This window comes from Homarus americanus, unplaced genomic scaffold (assembly GCF_018991925.1).
Source record: "Homarus americanus isolate GMGI-L3 unplaced genomic scaffold, GMGI_Hamer_2.0 scaffold57980, whole genome shotgun sequence".
Taxonomy (NCBI): Eukaryota; Metazoa; Arthropoda; class Malacostraca; order Decapoda; family Nephropidae; genus Homarus; species Homarus americanus.
In genome coordinates, this window is record NW_024716703.1 from 9,542,398 (window position 1) to 9,555,414 (window position 13,017).

The 13,017-nt window shown below is 38.5% G+C and overlaps 1 protein-coding gene across 1 annotated transcript in view; it reads left to right on the top strand.

The window, feature by feature from the left end:
• Positions 1–6,519: 6,519 nt before the first annotated feature.
• LOC121858277 overlaps positions 6,520–13,017 on the top strand; it is a 204,206-nt gene continuing 197,708 nt past the window's right edge. The window contains exon 1 of the mRNA XM_042354587.1: positions 6,520–6,649. The gene's annotated coding sequence lies outside the window, so the exon portion shown is untranslated. The remainder of the gene's footprint in view (positions 6,650–13,017) is intronic.

Here is a 13,017-nt window from a genome sequence, read left to right on the forward strand (position 1 = left end):
GATTATTATTATTATTAATATTATTATTATTATTATTGTTGTTATTATTATTATTATTATTATTATTATTATTATTATTATTATTATTATTTTATTATTATTAATATTATTATTATTTATTTGTTATTATTATTATTATATTAATAATAATAATAATAATAATATTATTATTATTATTATAATAATAATAATAATGATAATAATAATAATAATAATATTATTATTATTATTATTATTATTATGTTATTAATATTAGTATTATTTATTTGTTATTATTATTATTATTTTTATTAATATTATTATTATCAATATTATTATTATTATTTTATTATTATTATTTTATTATTTTTATTATTATTATTATTATTATTATTATTATTATTATTATTATTATATATTTTTTATCATTAGTAGTAATATTTATATTATTATTAAGCCATGTATATGAAGAAAATATTCGGTTCTTCTATAATTTATTTTGGAGGAACAGAGGAGACAGGCTGAATCATTATTTTATTTTCTTATTTTAACACCTTTATATTTATCGCAGATTTTTTTTCTCCTGACAAACTAGAAATATTTATAGTCATATGAATGTTTAAATACAATATAAAAAGCGGTGTGATCTTTTCTCTATTGTGTCACCTACATATTAAACCGGGGAATAAAACACACTAAGATCGTTCTCACACGTGCCATTTTATACTTAATACTTTTACTCTAAATCCGGTTAAACTTGAAATAACTAAATGAGGGTGAAATTCATATGTGGTAAACGCGAATTTAATACTATTATATGATAAAGCTGTGTTTTTCTGACGTAAGGTTCTCTGATAAGTATTATTTTTACCTGGCCTTATTATTATTATTATTATTATTATTATTATTATTATTATTATTATTATTATACAGCATATTACATACAAAAATCAACAGCATTTACTGTAGGTCAAAATATTTCTTCCTTATTCTCTCTCTCATTACGCTTCTGTGGTTCAGGTGCAGGTGAACGGGAAATCATACTAGGGAAATGTTCCATAAATTTACTAAACTTACTTTCGGTCATAAATTTGTCAAACAATAACATCAATTAAGTCTATATAAAATATTGTGATAAAGTTTGATGACACAGATGACATTAGGAAGGTAGTATATTACTGTCTCGGTGATCACAGTGAAGTATTGATGGATATGTATTGTGAGTATTAATGTAGGGGAAATATGCATTATTATACACAATACCGTCACAACACCGCGTCTCTTCCTCTCCCTTTTCCTCCTTCTACATACACACATATAATCGATCTGTGACCTTATCCTGTTACCTAAACTAGTGACCTGGCCTGTGATTTGGACCAGTGACCCAAACATGACCATTGATGTGACCTGTGTGTACCTGACCTTTTATGTACAGGTACCTCGTTCAGAAAATACATAGTTTTCCTTGGCCTACAATACTCCCGATTGTCACGTGTGAGTATAATGGACACACACACACACACACACACACACACACACACACACACACACACACACACGCACAGAGCGATGTCCATAACCCCTACGCCATCCTGGTGTAGGTCAATAATCGGAAAACGATGTAGCTCTACATGTACATTCAAACATACATACATGCATACATACACGCATGTATACATACATGTATACATACACACGCATACGTATACACCGAGCGAGAGATGGATGCCTATACAATCATTGGGAAAAGATCTGTGTGCCCCTGTACGAGACTGACGTGGTGTTGACGAAAATTGAAGAATAAACAATAAATGGAAAAATTGATAACAGAGAACATGAAGAAAGATTGATAGACAGATTACGAGAATATTTTCAACCACACAGAAAATGAGAGAGAAAAAGGATAACGAGATATAGTGATGAAGATGAGAGTGAGTAAATACTGAGAGTGCACAGGAAACAGCTTCAGTAAGAGGCATTCGTTCACACATAAGAACATAAGAATGGGGGAAACTGCAGCGGGCCTATTGACCCATACTGGGCAGTCCCGCTTATACCCAACCCCTATCGCTCATATAAGCATCCAACCTATGTTTGAAGCTATCCAGCGTATTCGAGCTGATGATGATATTTGGTAACTTGTTCCATTCATCCACTACTCTGTTTCCAAACCAGTGTTTACCTATATCACACCGAAATCTAAATTTGTCTAATATAAAACCATTGTTACGAGTTCGCTCCTGGTTGGATAGTTTGAGTACCTCTGTCCCCTTTGTTTAACCCTGACTTCCATTTATACACCTCTATCATGTCGCCCCTCACTCTACGTCTCTCGAGGGAGTGCAAATTAAGATGCTTTAACCTGTCTCTGTATTCAAGGTTCCTAATGCCTGGGATTAGTCTTGTCATTCTCCTCTGGATTCTTTCCAGTGATTCTATATCCATTCTGTAATACGGTGACCAGAACTAAACTGCGTAATCCAGGTGAGGTCTCACAAGCGCTACATATAACTTTAAGATGACCTCTCTAGTCTTGTAACTAACACTCCTTTGCATGAACCCAAGTACTTTATTAGCCTTGTTACGAGCAAAAACACATTGTTTACTTGGCTTAAGATTCCTACTTATCATTGCTCCTAAATCTCTCTCCCAGTCGGATTCCACAATGGCATCGTTGTTCATCTGGTAACTGGTTTCCCTGTTTACATCTCCTATAATGAGTACTTTACATTTGTGAGCATTGAATTTCATCTGCCATTTTTCCAACCATTCGAAAAATTGGTTCAGATCTTCCTGTAGTTTTGCAGAGTCCTCGTCAGATTTAATTACACGTCCTATTTTAGTGTCATCAGCAAATTTACTTAGGTTGCTGTCTATGCCGATATCTATGTCGTTTATGTATATAATAAATAATAATGGTCCAAGTACTGAGCCTTGGGGAACTCCACTAGTGACGTTGCTCCAATGAGATTTAGTGCGGTTTATGCTCACTCGCTGTTTCCTGTCCCGTAACCAAGCCCCAATCCATTTAAGGATATTACCTTTGATGCCATGCGCTTCTACCTTTCTAATTTGTCTTTCGTGGGGGACTCTGTCCAAGGCTTTGCTAAAGTCGAGATATACCACATCATAATTGTGCCCCTCGTCCACCGATTCGAAAACTGATGAAAAGAATGTTAATAGATTAGTTAGACATGAATGCCCGCTTGTGAAGCCATGTTGGGAATCATTGATCAACTTGTGCTTCTCCAGGTGGTTTCGAATAGAGTTTGAAATAATTGATTCTAGTAATTTACCTACTATTGATGTTAGACTGATTGGGCGGTAGTTAGAGGATAGTGATCTATCCCCCTTCTTGGAAATCGGTATTACATTCGCTATCCTCCAGGATTCTGGTACTACACCTGTTTTTAATGACATGTTAAACAACTTTGCTAAGGGCATACTAAGCTCATCCTTACATTCCTTTAATACTCTGGCAAATATCTCATCGGGACCAGGTGACTTATTAGGCTTCAGTTTGTCTATTTGCTTATTAACATCGTTACTAGTCACTACTATCTCGCTTAATTTGTTTTCTTCAATATCTCTGAATAGAGTCGGTGCCTCGGGTATCATGTTTAAATTTTCGGTGGTGAAAACTGTTGAAAAATATTTATTCAGATTATTGCTCATTTCTCCGTCGTCATGAGTTAGCTCGCCGGTATCTGAACGTATTGGTCCAATCTTATCTCGTGTTTTAGTTTGATACATTTGGTAGAATCCTTTGGGGTTTGTTTTCGCCTCCCCTGCTATCTTCAGTTCATAGTTCCTCTTGGCTATTCTTATCGCAGTCTTGACCCTACCGGCCAATACCTTATAATACTCCCGGAGGTAAGTTTCGCCACGATTTATCCTTCTACTTATAGCCTTCCTTTGGCCAATAATGTTCTTTAAATAATTATTTATCCATTTAGGGTCATTGTTGTCTGATCTGAGTTTCTTGTATGGTATGTTCTGCCTTTGTGCATTAAGTAACTTATTATTTAAATTGTCGTGGAACTCGGCAATCTCAGATCTCGTTATCAGGTCAGTGTCGTCTGTCAGGTTCACATCGAAGCGTGACACCCCCCTCTCTCAGCTGCCTCTTTAAACTATCAAAGTTTGCCCTTCTGAAATCTGGTACTTTAGTGGAATTTTCCTTACGTCTGACCTGAAAATCTAACTGGAATCTAATTTCTTTGTGATTGCTGTTTGCAAGTTCGTTCCCTACCTCGACATTGCTAATGAGGTTTTCTCTGTTCGACACAACTAAATCGAGTATATTATTACCCCGTGTGGGTTCGGTTATATGTTGACTTAGGAAACAGCCCTGGATCGTTTCGAGGAAATCCTCTGATACTGAGGTTAAAATCGCCTACTATACAGACTTTGTTGTGTATGGAAGCCCTGCGCATTTCATCCCAGATAAGTCGCTCATTAACTCTATCAAGATTGGGAGGTCTATATATTACCCCTATGATTAATTTTTCCCTACCGTCGATTATTTCTATCCAAATTGTTTCTCTATTCCGCTCAGTTTTTATTTCCTTATTTATTTCGCACTTCAGATTATCCCTGACATAGATGGCTACTCCGCCTCCTTTCCTGGACGGCCTATCGGTATGGAACAATTTGTAATCCGCAATTTGGTATCCGACAGGTAACTCACGTGAGTCTAGGTTGATCCATGTTTCAGTGAATGCTATTATATCGATTTTTTCGGTACATACCAAGGCCCAAATATCATCCATTTTGTTTCTCATACTTCTACTGTTCGCGTAGTAGACATTTAAGTTAGTCGTGTTCTGAGTCCTCCCTTTTCCGAATTTAGGTTTAAACTTCCTGTCTAATTTAGTTTTGTCATCATTCCTAACACTATTTCCCTGTAATCTTTCACTTTGTTTACCCGCTCCCGCTGCAGTCTCCCTCACCCCCATGCCCATATGTTCCCCTAGCAGTTTAAAGACTTAGATATCTTTTGAACTGCCCTCTCTAGAGACCCCGCCAGGGTTGCCACCCCTTCCCTAGACAGGTGCACCCCATCCCTAGCATAAATGTCCCTTCTGCCGTAGAAGTTGTCCCAGTTGTCAATGAATGGGACTGATATTGACTTGCAATATCCGTCAATACGGCCGTTGACACCAACTGCCCTGGACAACCATTCATTGCTAACTCTCCTTCTTGGCAGGACACCACATATGATAGGGATCCCTCCCTTAGCCCTAATGCGATCTATAGCTGGCTTGAACTTATCAAGAAGCTCTTCACTCCTACACCGGCCAATATCATTGCCTCCTGCACTGAGGCAGATAATGGGTTTGTTCCCATTACCAGACAAGATATTGTCCATCCTGTCAACTATATCCCCCACCCCAGCCCCTGGCAAACACACCCTCATCCTATTTTTGTTTTTACCACAAAAAGCCCTGACCAATTACCTTACCTGTGAGTCACCAACAATTAAAGTTTTTACACCTTCCTTGTCAGCCCTGTCCCTGACTGTACTAACGTCCAATTCATCTATCAAGGGACTAAACGAGTTGGTACACTTAGCTGTTGTTGTGGTATACTTGGTGTGTTTCTTCACCACCAGTTTTGTCGTCCCTCTCCTCACAACCTTCCATTCCCCAGAGTTATCTTCATTCACCTGCCTTCTTTGTCCCGTTTCTTCCTTCATTCTTGCTATCTCTTCCTTTAATTTCAAGTTTTCTAACTCTGATTTCAGGTTTTTTTCTTTGGTATTCTGTAACTCAGCCCACAGAAGGGCATAACCCAATTCACCAGTAGCACTAGCCATATCTGATAATTAACCCTGGGAGCAGAGCTAAGCAGCCGTGACCTTTCCTCTAGTGAGGTCAGAACTGTCAACAGTTCTACAGCAAGATATATAATGCTGTACATAAATTAATTATCAGAAAAGATATAGTGCACAAGATATATATATATATATATATATATATATATATATATATATATATATATATATATATATATATATATATATATATATATATATATATATATATATATATAAGGAAGAACACGAAGTTCCCAAGCGCTTTCGTAATTCACATCTTCAGGGTGAGTACAGACTAGAACTTGTGTTTCTTCTTCCCTTGTGGTTATCAGCATATACCCAGATCACGCACCTACAGTGATTTATTATATATATATATATATATATATATATATATATATATATATATATATATATATAATGTAATAATTATATCTATGAATACATATAATCATGTCACTAATAGTAAAATAATCTCAGGTAAAAGTAATAGAGAAAATATTAATTGAGTTCTTGATGACTATTTATCAAATGACAAGACTCGTAAGAGGAGAAGTACTGTACAGAGTAACATCAGGAACTTGTGCAACTTAAATAGGGACATTCGTAAGTTAGCCTGTATATAATAACATACCAATAGATTACCATTGGAAAGTTTATAACCTTATAGTAGAATTTACCAAACATAAGATTAACCAGGTTGTGTGTGTCTCCTGCAGGTGTGGTCAGGTCCGTGTGGGTGGTGAGGGGTGGACGAGCTGACCTGCCATGCGCTCCTTCCCCTAAGCACGACAAAGACTCTGCTCTCCTCGTCCTTTGGTACAGATCCAGCCAAACTCTTCCCGTGTACAGGTGAATATATACTTTCTTGTCGTGTACAGCTTTAATCTTCCCGTGTACAGTGTTACCTTTCTCGTGTATAATGTTACCTTTCCCGTGTATAGTGTTACATTTCCCGTGTACAGTGTTACCTTTCTCGTGTATAATGTTACCTTTCCCGTGTATAGTGTTACATTTCTCGTGTATAATGTTACCTTTCCCGTGTACAGTGTTACCTTTCTCGTGTATAATGTTACCTTTCCCGTGTATAGTGTTACCTTTCCCGTGTGTAGTGTTAACTTTCCCGTGTATAGTGTTACCTTTCCCGTGTGTAGTGTTACCTTCCCCGTGTATAGTGTTACCTTTCCCGTGTACAGTGTTAGCTTTTCCGTGTGCAGTATTTCCCCTCCCGTGTACAGTGTTACCTTTCCCGTGTACAGTGTTACCTTTCTCGTGTGCAGTGTTACTTTTTCCGTGTGCAGTGTTACTTTTTCCGTGTACAGTATTCCCCCTCCCGCGTACAGTGTTATTTTTCCCGTGTACAGTGTTACCTTCCCGTGCACAGTGTTACCTTTCCCGTGCACAGTGTTTCCTTACCCGTGTACAGTATTACCCTCCCGTATATGGTGTTCCCCCTCCCGTGTACAGTATTACCTTTCCCGTGTACAGGTGAGTGTACATCATCCCTGTGTATACGTCGATTTACATGTCAAGCAAACCATCCCTTTTATAGATGTGTGTGTAAACCTCAGTGCACAGTACAGGTGTGTGTAAATCTCAGTGCACAGTACAGGTGTCTGTAAATCTCAGTGCACAGTACAGGTGTCTGTAAATCTCAGAGTGCAGTACAGGTGTGTGTAAATCTCAGCGTACAGTACAGGTGTGTGTAAGTCTCAGCGTACAGTACAGGTGTGTGTAAATGTCAGTGTACAGTACAGGTGTGTGTAAATCTCGTCGTACAGTACAGATGTGTGTAAATCTCAGCGTACAGTACAGGTGTGTGTAAATCTCAGCGTACAGTACAGGTGTGTGTAAATCTCAGCGTACAGTACAGGTGTGTGTAAATCTCAGCATACAGTACAGATGTGTGTAAATCTCAGCGTACAGTACAGGTGTGTGTAAATCTCAGCATACAGTACAGATGTGTGTAAATCTCAGCGTACAGTACAGGTGTGTGTAAATCTCAGCATACAGTACAGATGTGTGTAAATCTCAGCATACAGTACAGATGTGTGTAAATCTCAGCGTACAGTACAGGTGTGTGTAAATCTCAGCGTACAGTGCGGGTGTGTGTAATGTCAGCGTAATAAGCACTTTCAATTTCAGTACAAAGATCAATGAACCAATTCCACCTAACACTCTAGTTTTATTTTTTTCCTATAAAGAGCAGGCCTGAAATTTTAACTCTCTCTAACTTCCACAAAATGGCGACAAAATTGAATTGACACTCTATTTAATTAGATTCGGTCTTGGGTTGCAATTAATTGAAGGGAATATAAGGGCGAGAAACTTTCAGAATTAACTAAGATTAATCGTCTCTTTGTTTGAAGAAATTGGACGGAAACACAAGGATTTTTTTCCTCAGAATTCCAGAAAGATTTGTTGAAGTGAATTCTTGTAATCATTAACCTTGTAATCGTGTAAAGTGAGTGAGATAATACTTTATTTATTATTTGCTTGGGGTTGGTACTGCAGTGTACTGTATCCAAACCGCCCCTAACTGACCTTCATGCTCACGGGTCCCACTTTCACCTCCATCGTCAGCTTGTCGAATCACTTACTAATTACCTCGCAAGGCGTTCCCCTAAGTCATTTACTACTTACCTGAGTTGGCTAGCTTGCTCATTAGCGTCACTCACTTTAAATGCAAGAGTAAATTAGCTAAATGCATAACAACTTAATATATGACACAGAGTTAGTTGGTAAAACAGATCTCATATACTTCAGGGAATTTAGCTGAGGCAGTCTGTCTCACCGAAGAGAGAGAGAGAGAGAAAGAGAGAGAGAGAGAGAGAGAGAGAGAGAGAGAGAGAGAGAGAGAGAGAGAGAGAAAGAGAGATCTGTTAAATCGAGTTAATTTTACTTGTTTGGCATTCAAATCGATTTCTATTTGCCATTGAAATCTGAAAATTGAATTTGTTTTTGAAGTTTTAATAAATAGTATTGAAGGTTTTTTAGCTGTACACGACTTGCGACCTCAGAACGAAAATGGTTTACATAGTTAAACTCGTTAAGCTCGTTGAATGTGAATACAGTTTTAAAGGTGAAGATCAGACCACGAGTAACACTACGACAGGGAGAATAAACCTGCAGATTCGTGAAAGCATTGTGCGTGACGGCATAGACACCGAAAGTTTCAGGTGAATGAAAACAATAAAGGAGAGAGACCAAGAAATTCAGGCAAAAGAAACCAGAATATTGAAAGTAAAATAGTCAGGAAATATCAGGTGAAAGGAAGCTATCATTTCTCACTATAATAAACAATACAGCTTAGCGAAAAAACCGAACAAAATTAGGCTCAAGTTATCACCACAGTCATGGGAAAAGAAACTAGCATAGTCAGGAAAAAAGACACCCAGTATATTCGAGGGGAAGATACTAATATGCAGGTGGAAACTCACACACCTATTGCTGGCCCAGTATAGGTTGTACCTCCTGGGGCTGCAAATGTCAACACGTCGTGTACACACAATAACCTAGTCCACTCCGACCGATGACTGCCCCTTGTCCTCTCTCTCTCTCTCTCTCTCTCTCTCTCTCATCGTTGCTGAACCATTTTTGAGGCGTCTCTAACTTTTCTTCATTTTTCGTCTCTGGTTCATACTGTTTCTCTCAAACTATATTTGTCTCTCGCTCATGTCTTCTCCCACCTGTTTTCATCCCTATTGGAGGAAAGATCTCTCTCTCTCTCTCTCTCCCCAACGTATTGATATCTTTTGGAGAGAGCGAGAGAGAGAGAGAGAGAGAGAGAGAGCTGGTTCTACTTAATTCGGTCACAATTTTCGGTGATCTTGTCTGAACGGTCTTAAGGTTCTGTGAGACATTGTGCTCACGTCAGATCGTAGTAAACAGTAATACTTATGAAGCATTCCAAGTGTTTAGACCAGCTTGCTGAGGATTAAACTTACATATTTTTTGTTATTAATATGGTGCAGGATGATGGTCCAGGGGCCAGTTCCTTTGACCCACGACAGTTAAATAAAAGTCTCTGAATTCCTATTTTTTCCATATTGTCAAGATACTTATGAATTACTAATACAGCGACGTATTGTGTGAGTATAAACAGTATGTATACGAGTGTATGATTTATATAAAGGTCAACGAAAACAAATCCCCAGACTTAAAAGGGCTATATGTGTTGGTGTTTGTTTAAAAATGTTGTATGATTCAGTAACGTGAATAATATTTTAATAGACTGTAATTAAGTATTTTCAAATAAAGTAATACATTTATAAGTTATTATATATGATTTGTGACTAAGAAACGAGAATATGTTAATACAATGTAGTATATTTAAGCACAAATCATAGTCAATATATATATATATATATATATATATATATATATATATATATATATATATATATATATATATATATATATATATATATATATATATATATATATATATATATATATATATATATATACACAAAATAGTACACTAGTGCTAAAGGTAAAATTAAATTTAAACTAAAAACTAATATTGCAACGTAATAGTCGGAAATTCTCCTCATTGTTTATTTCCACAAATTGTTTCCACATTCGTTATATTGTATACTGTTGCAAGACCTTTTATTATTTGTGTGGCAAACTTTTATATTTTCTCCCTCCCTCCTATCCTCCCTCTCTCCCTCCCCCACCTGACTTCATCAAATTGTCACCAACATGTGTGTTAGTTGTGGTTCAAGAAGGAGCAGTGTTTTAAGTTTTACTGTTTTGTTTATGATGCTGTTGGTTCTGACTGTCCATGTATTAAGTTGACTGAGAGTTCGTAGTTTCACAGGTCTTGGGTGTATGGCGGGGGAAAGACGGGTATAGGGATGGATTACATAAAAAATAAAGACAGAGAGAGGGGACAAGAGATAAGTGAGATTTGATAAATAAAAAGAAAAGAACAATAGAAAAAGAACAGACTTGGGAAATAAGAGATAAACACAGAAGCTAGAAAAACGAAAAGAGAAAAAGATAGAAAGAACTGTAAAAAATATTAATAGAACATAAGTAAATTGAACAAGGAATAGGGGAACGAATTTGTCTCCTCAATTGATCTGGTATAGAATTTATTTTGGCTTATCTAAAACTTAAATGGCACCAATAAATAATGCCACGTGACACTTTTTGTACTCCAAGTAACTTATGGTTTTCTGTCTCTCTTTATATATATTTTATCTTCCTCTCTTTTTACGATCTCTCTCTCTCTCTCTCTCTCTCTCTCTCTCTCTCTCTCTCTCTCTCTCTCTCTCTCTCTCTAAATGTATTTCTTTGTTATCAGTTTGTGTTTTTCTCTTTTCTAAATAAATACTGTAAGACTATATCTTTGTGAAAATGAGTCTCATAAGCAGTTAGGGGCAGTACAGACACAGCACCCTGTTGGTTCAGTTGTTTTTTCGGCACATAATGTAGCTGACACTTCACTGTATGCTAGGTACCCATTCACAGTAAACCAGTAACACCTAGGAGAGAAGGTAAATGTTGTATCCATTCGGCCACCGCATTGCTGTATAAATACACTAGTAAGGCAGGATGCTATACTTGATTGTATTCTTAGGACTTGCCTCCGACATGAATTGCCACCGACAGCACTTGTCTCTGATCAGTGAGACAAGAGCGCCACTAACTTTTCCTACCGCCTGGAATGGGGAAAATCTATCCACAGAAAACAATTAGCCTATCCGTGAGGCGTTTACTGTGGAGGAGTTTCATGGTAGAGGCAGACATCCAAGGATTAATTGATAACGACTAGGTATTAAATCATTGACCCAGCTTGGAGAAGGTCGTGCCCGATCGTGCTCCCGTTAGAGACCAAGGAAAATGGCCGCTTTGGATCGTTGTGTCGTGGGGGAAGAGGAGGGGAGTGTGGGGAAAGACGACCTCCTTGCCACTCTGTTAAGGCAGCTGGGGCAGTTGAGGAGTGAGGTTGACACTCTAAAGGGGGAAAATGAAGCCCTCAGGACGGAACTCCTTCAGGTAGGTGTCCTGCCTAGCAGGACACCTGCGAAGGAGGAGCAGGCGTGGAGAGTGGTTGTCTCCAAGGGGACTAGGGTCAGGCTCAGGAAAGCTGACCAGGGTGTGGAGTGTAGTAACCCTTACCAGGTGCTGCAGGAAGCTGGCGAGGAAGAAAAGAGGCAGGACGGTATGGATCAAGGAGAGGAAAGGGCAGTTGTACAAACCCTGCTCAGAGGTAAGGTCGTGGTAGTTGGTGACAGCCAGGTGAGGTTTATGGATAGGGCTTTTTGTGCGAGAGATAGGAAACGTAGGACTAGGGTGTGTTTTCCTGGGGCTGGGATAGGGCATGTAGCCGAGAGGTTAGACAGGGTTTTGTCAGGGGAGGGTACCAATCCAGTAGTGTGTCTTAGTGTGGGAGGAAACGACAAAGGGAAGGTTAGGAGTGAGGAACTTTTCAAGAGGTATAGGGAGGCGCTGGGGAAGATTAGAGATAGGGGAGGGATTCCGATAGTATGTGGTGTCTTGCCTAGAAGAGGGGTTGGTTCGTGAATGGCTGTCCAGGGCAATTGCTATAAATTGCCGACTGGAAAAACATTGTGCAAACAATGGTTGGGCATTCATTGATAACTGGCAACGATTCTATGGCAACGACTACCTGTACTGTCGCGACGGAGTACACTTGTCTCGTGAGGGGGTAAAGACGTTGTCTGCATCCCTGGAGCGTGAAATTGTCACTCCGAAGGGGGGGTTTCGCCAGTAGAGAGGGGTCGGGGAAAGTTGGAGTAAAAAAACAAGCAGGTCCTGGGAAGTAAAATTAGTTGCTCTGGACAAGGGGTAAAACAGGACCAGGGAAGAGTAGGTTTAAATGTATACTATACAAACAGTAGGAGCGTTAGAAATAAAATAGACTTGCTGAGAGCGGTTGTTTGTACCGAGAATGTAGACGTCATAGCAGTCACCGAAACTTGGATGAATCTGGCGAGCAAAATTTTTTTATCAGAGTACCACATAGAAGGGTACAACCTTTTTCACAAGGACAGGGAAGGTAGGAAGGGGGGAGGGGTCGCACTCTTCGTCAAGGATACATTAAAATGTTGTACTAATAATTCAATAAAGGGTGAAATAGGAACCGAGTCTGTGTGGGTAGAAATCACGGAAGGAAGAGAAAAACTAATTATGGGAGTGATTTACAGGCCCCCAAGTCTTGGCAAAGAAGCAGCTCAGCCCATATG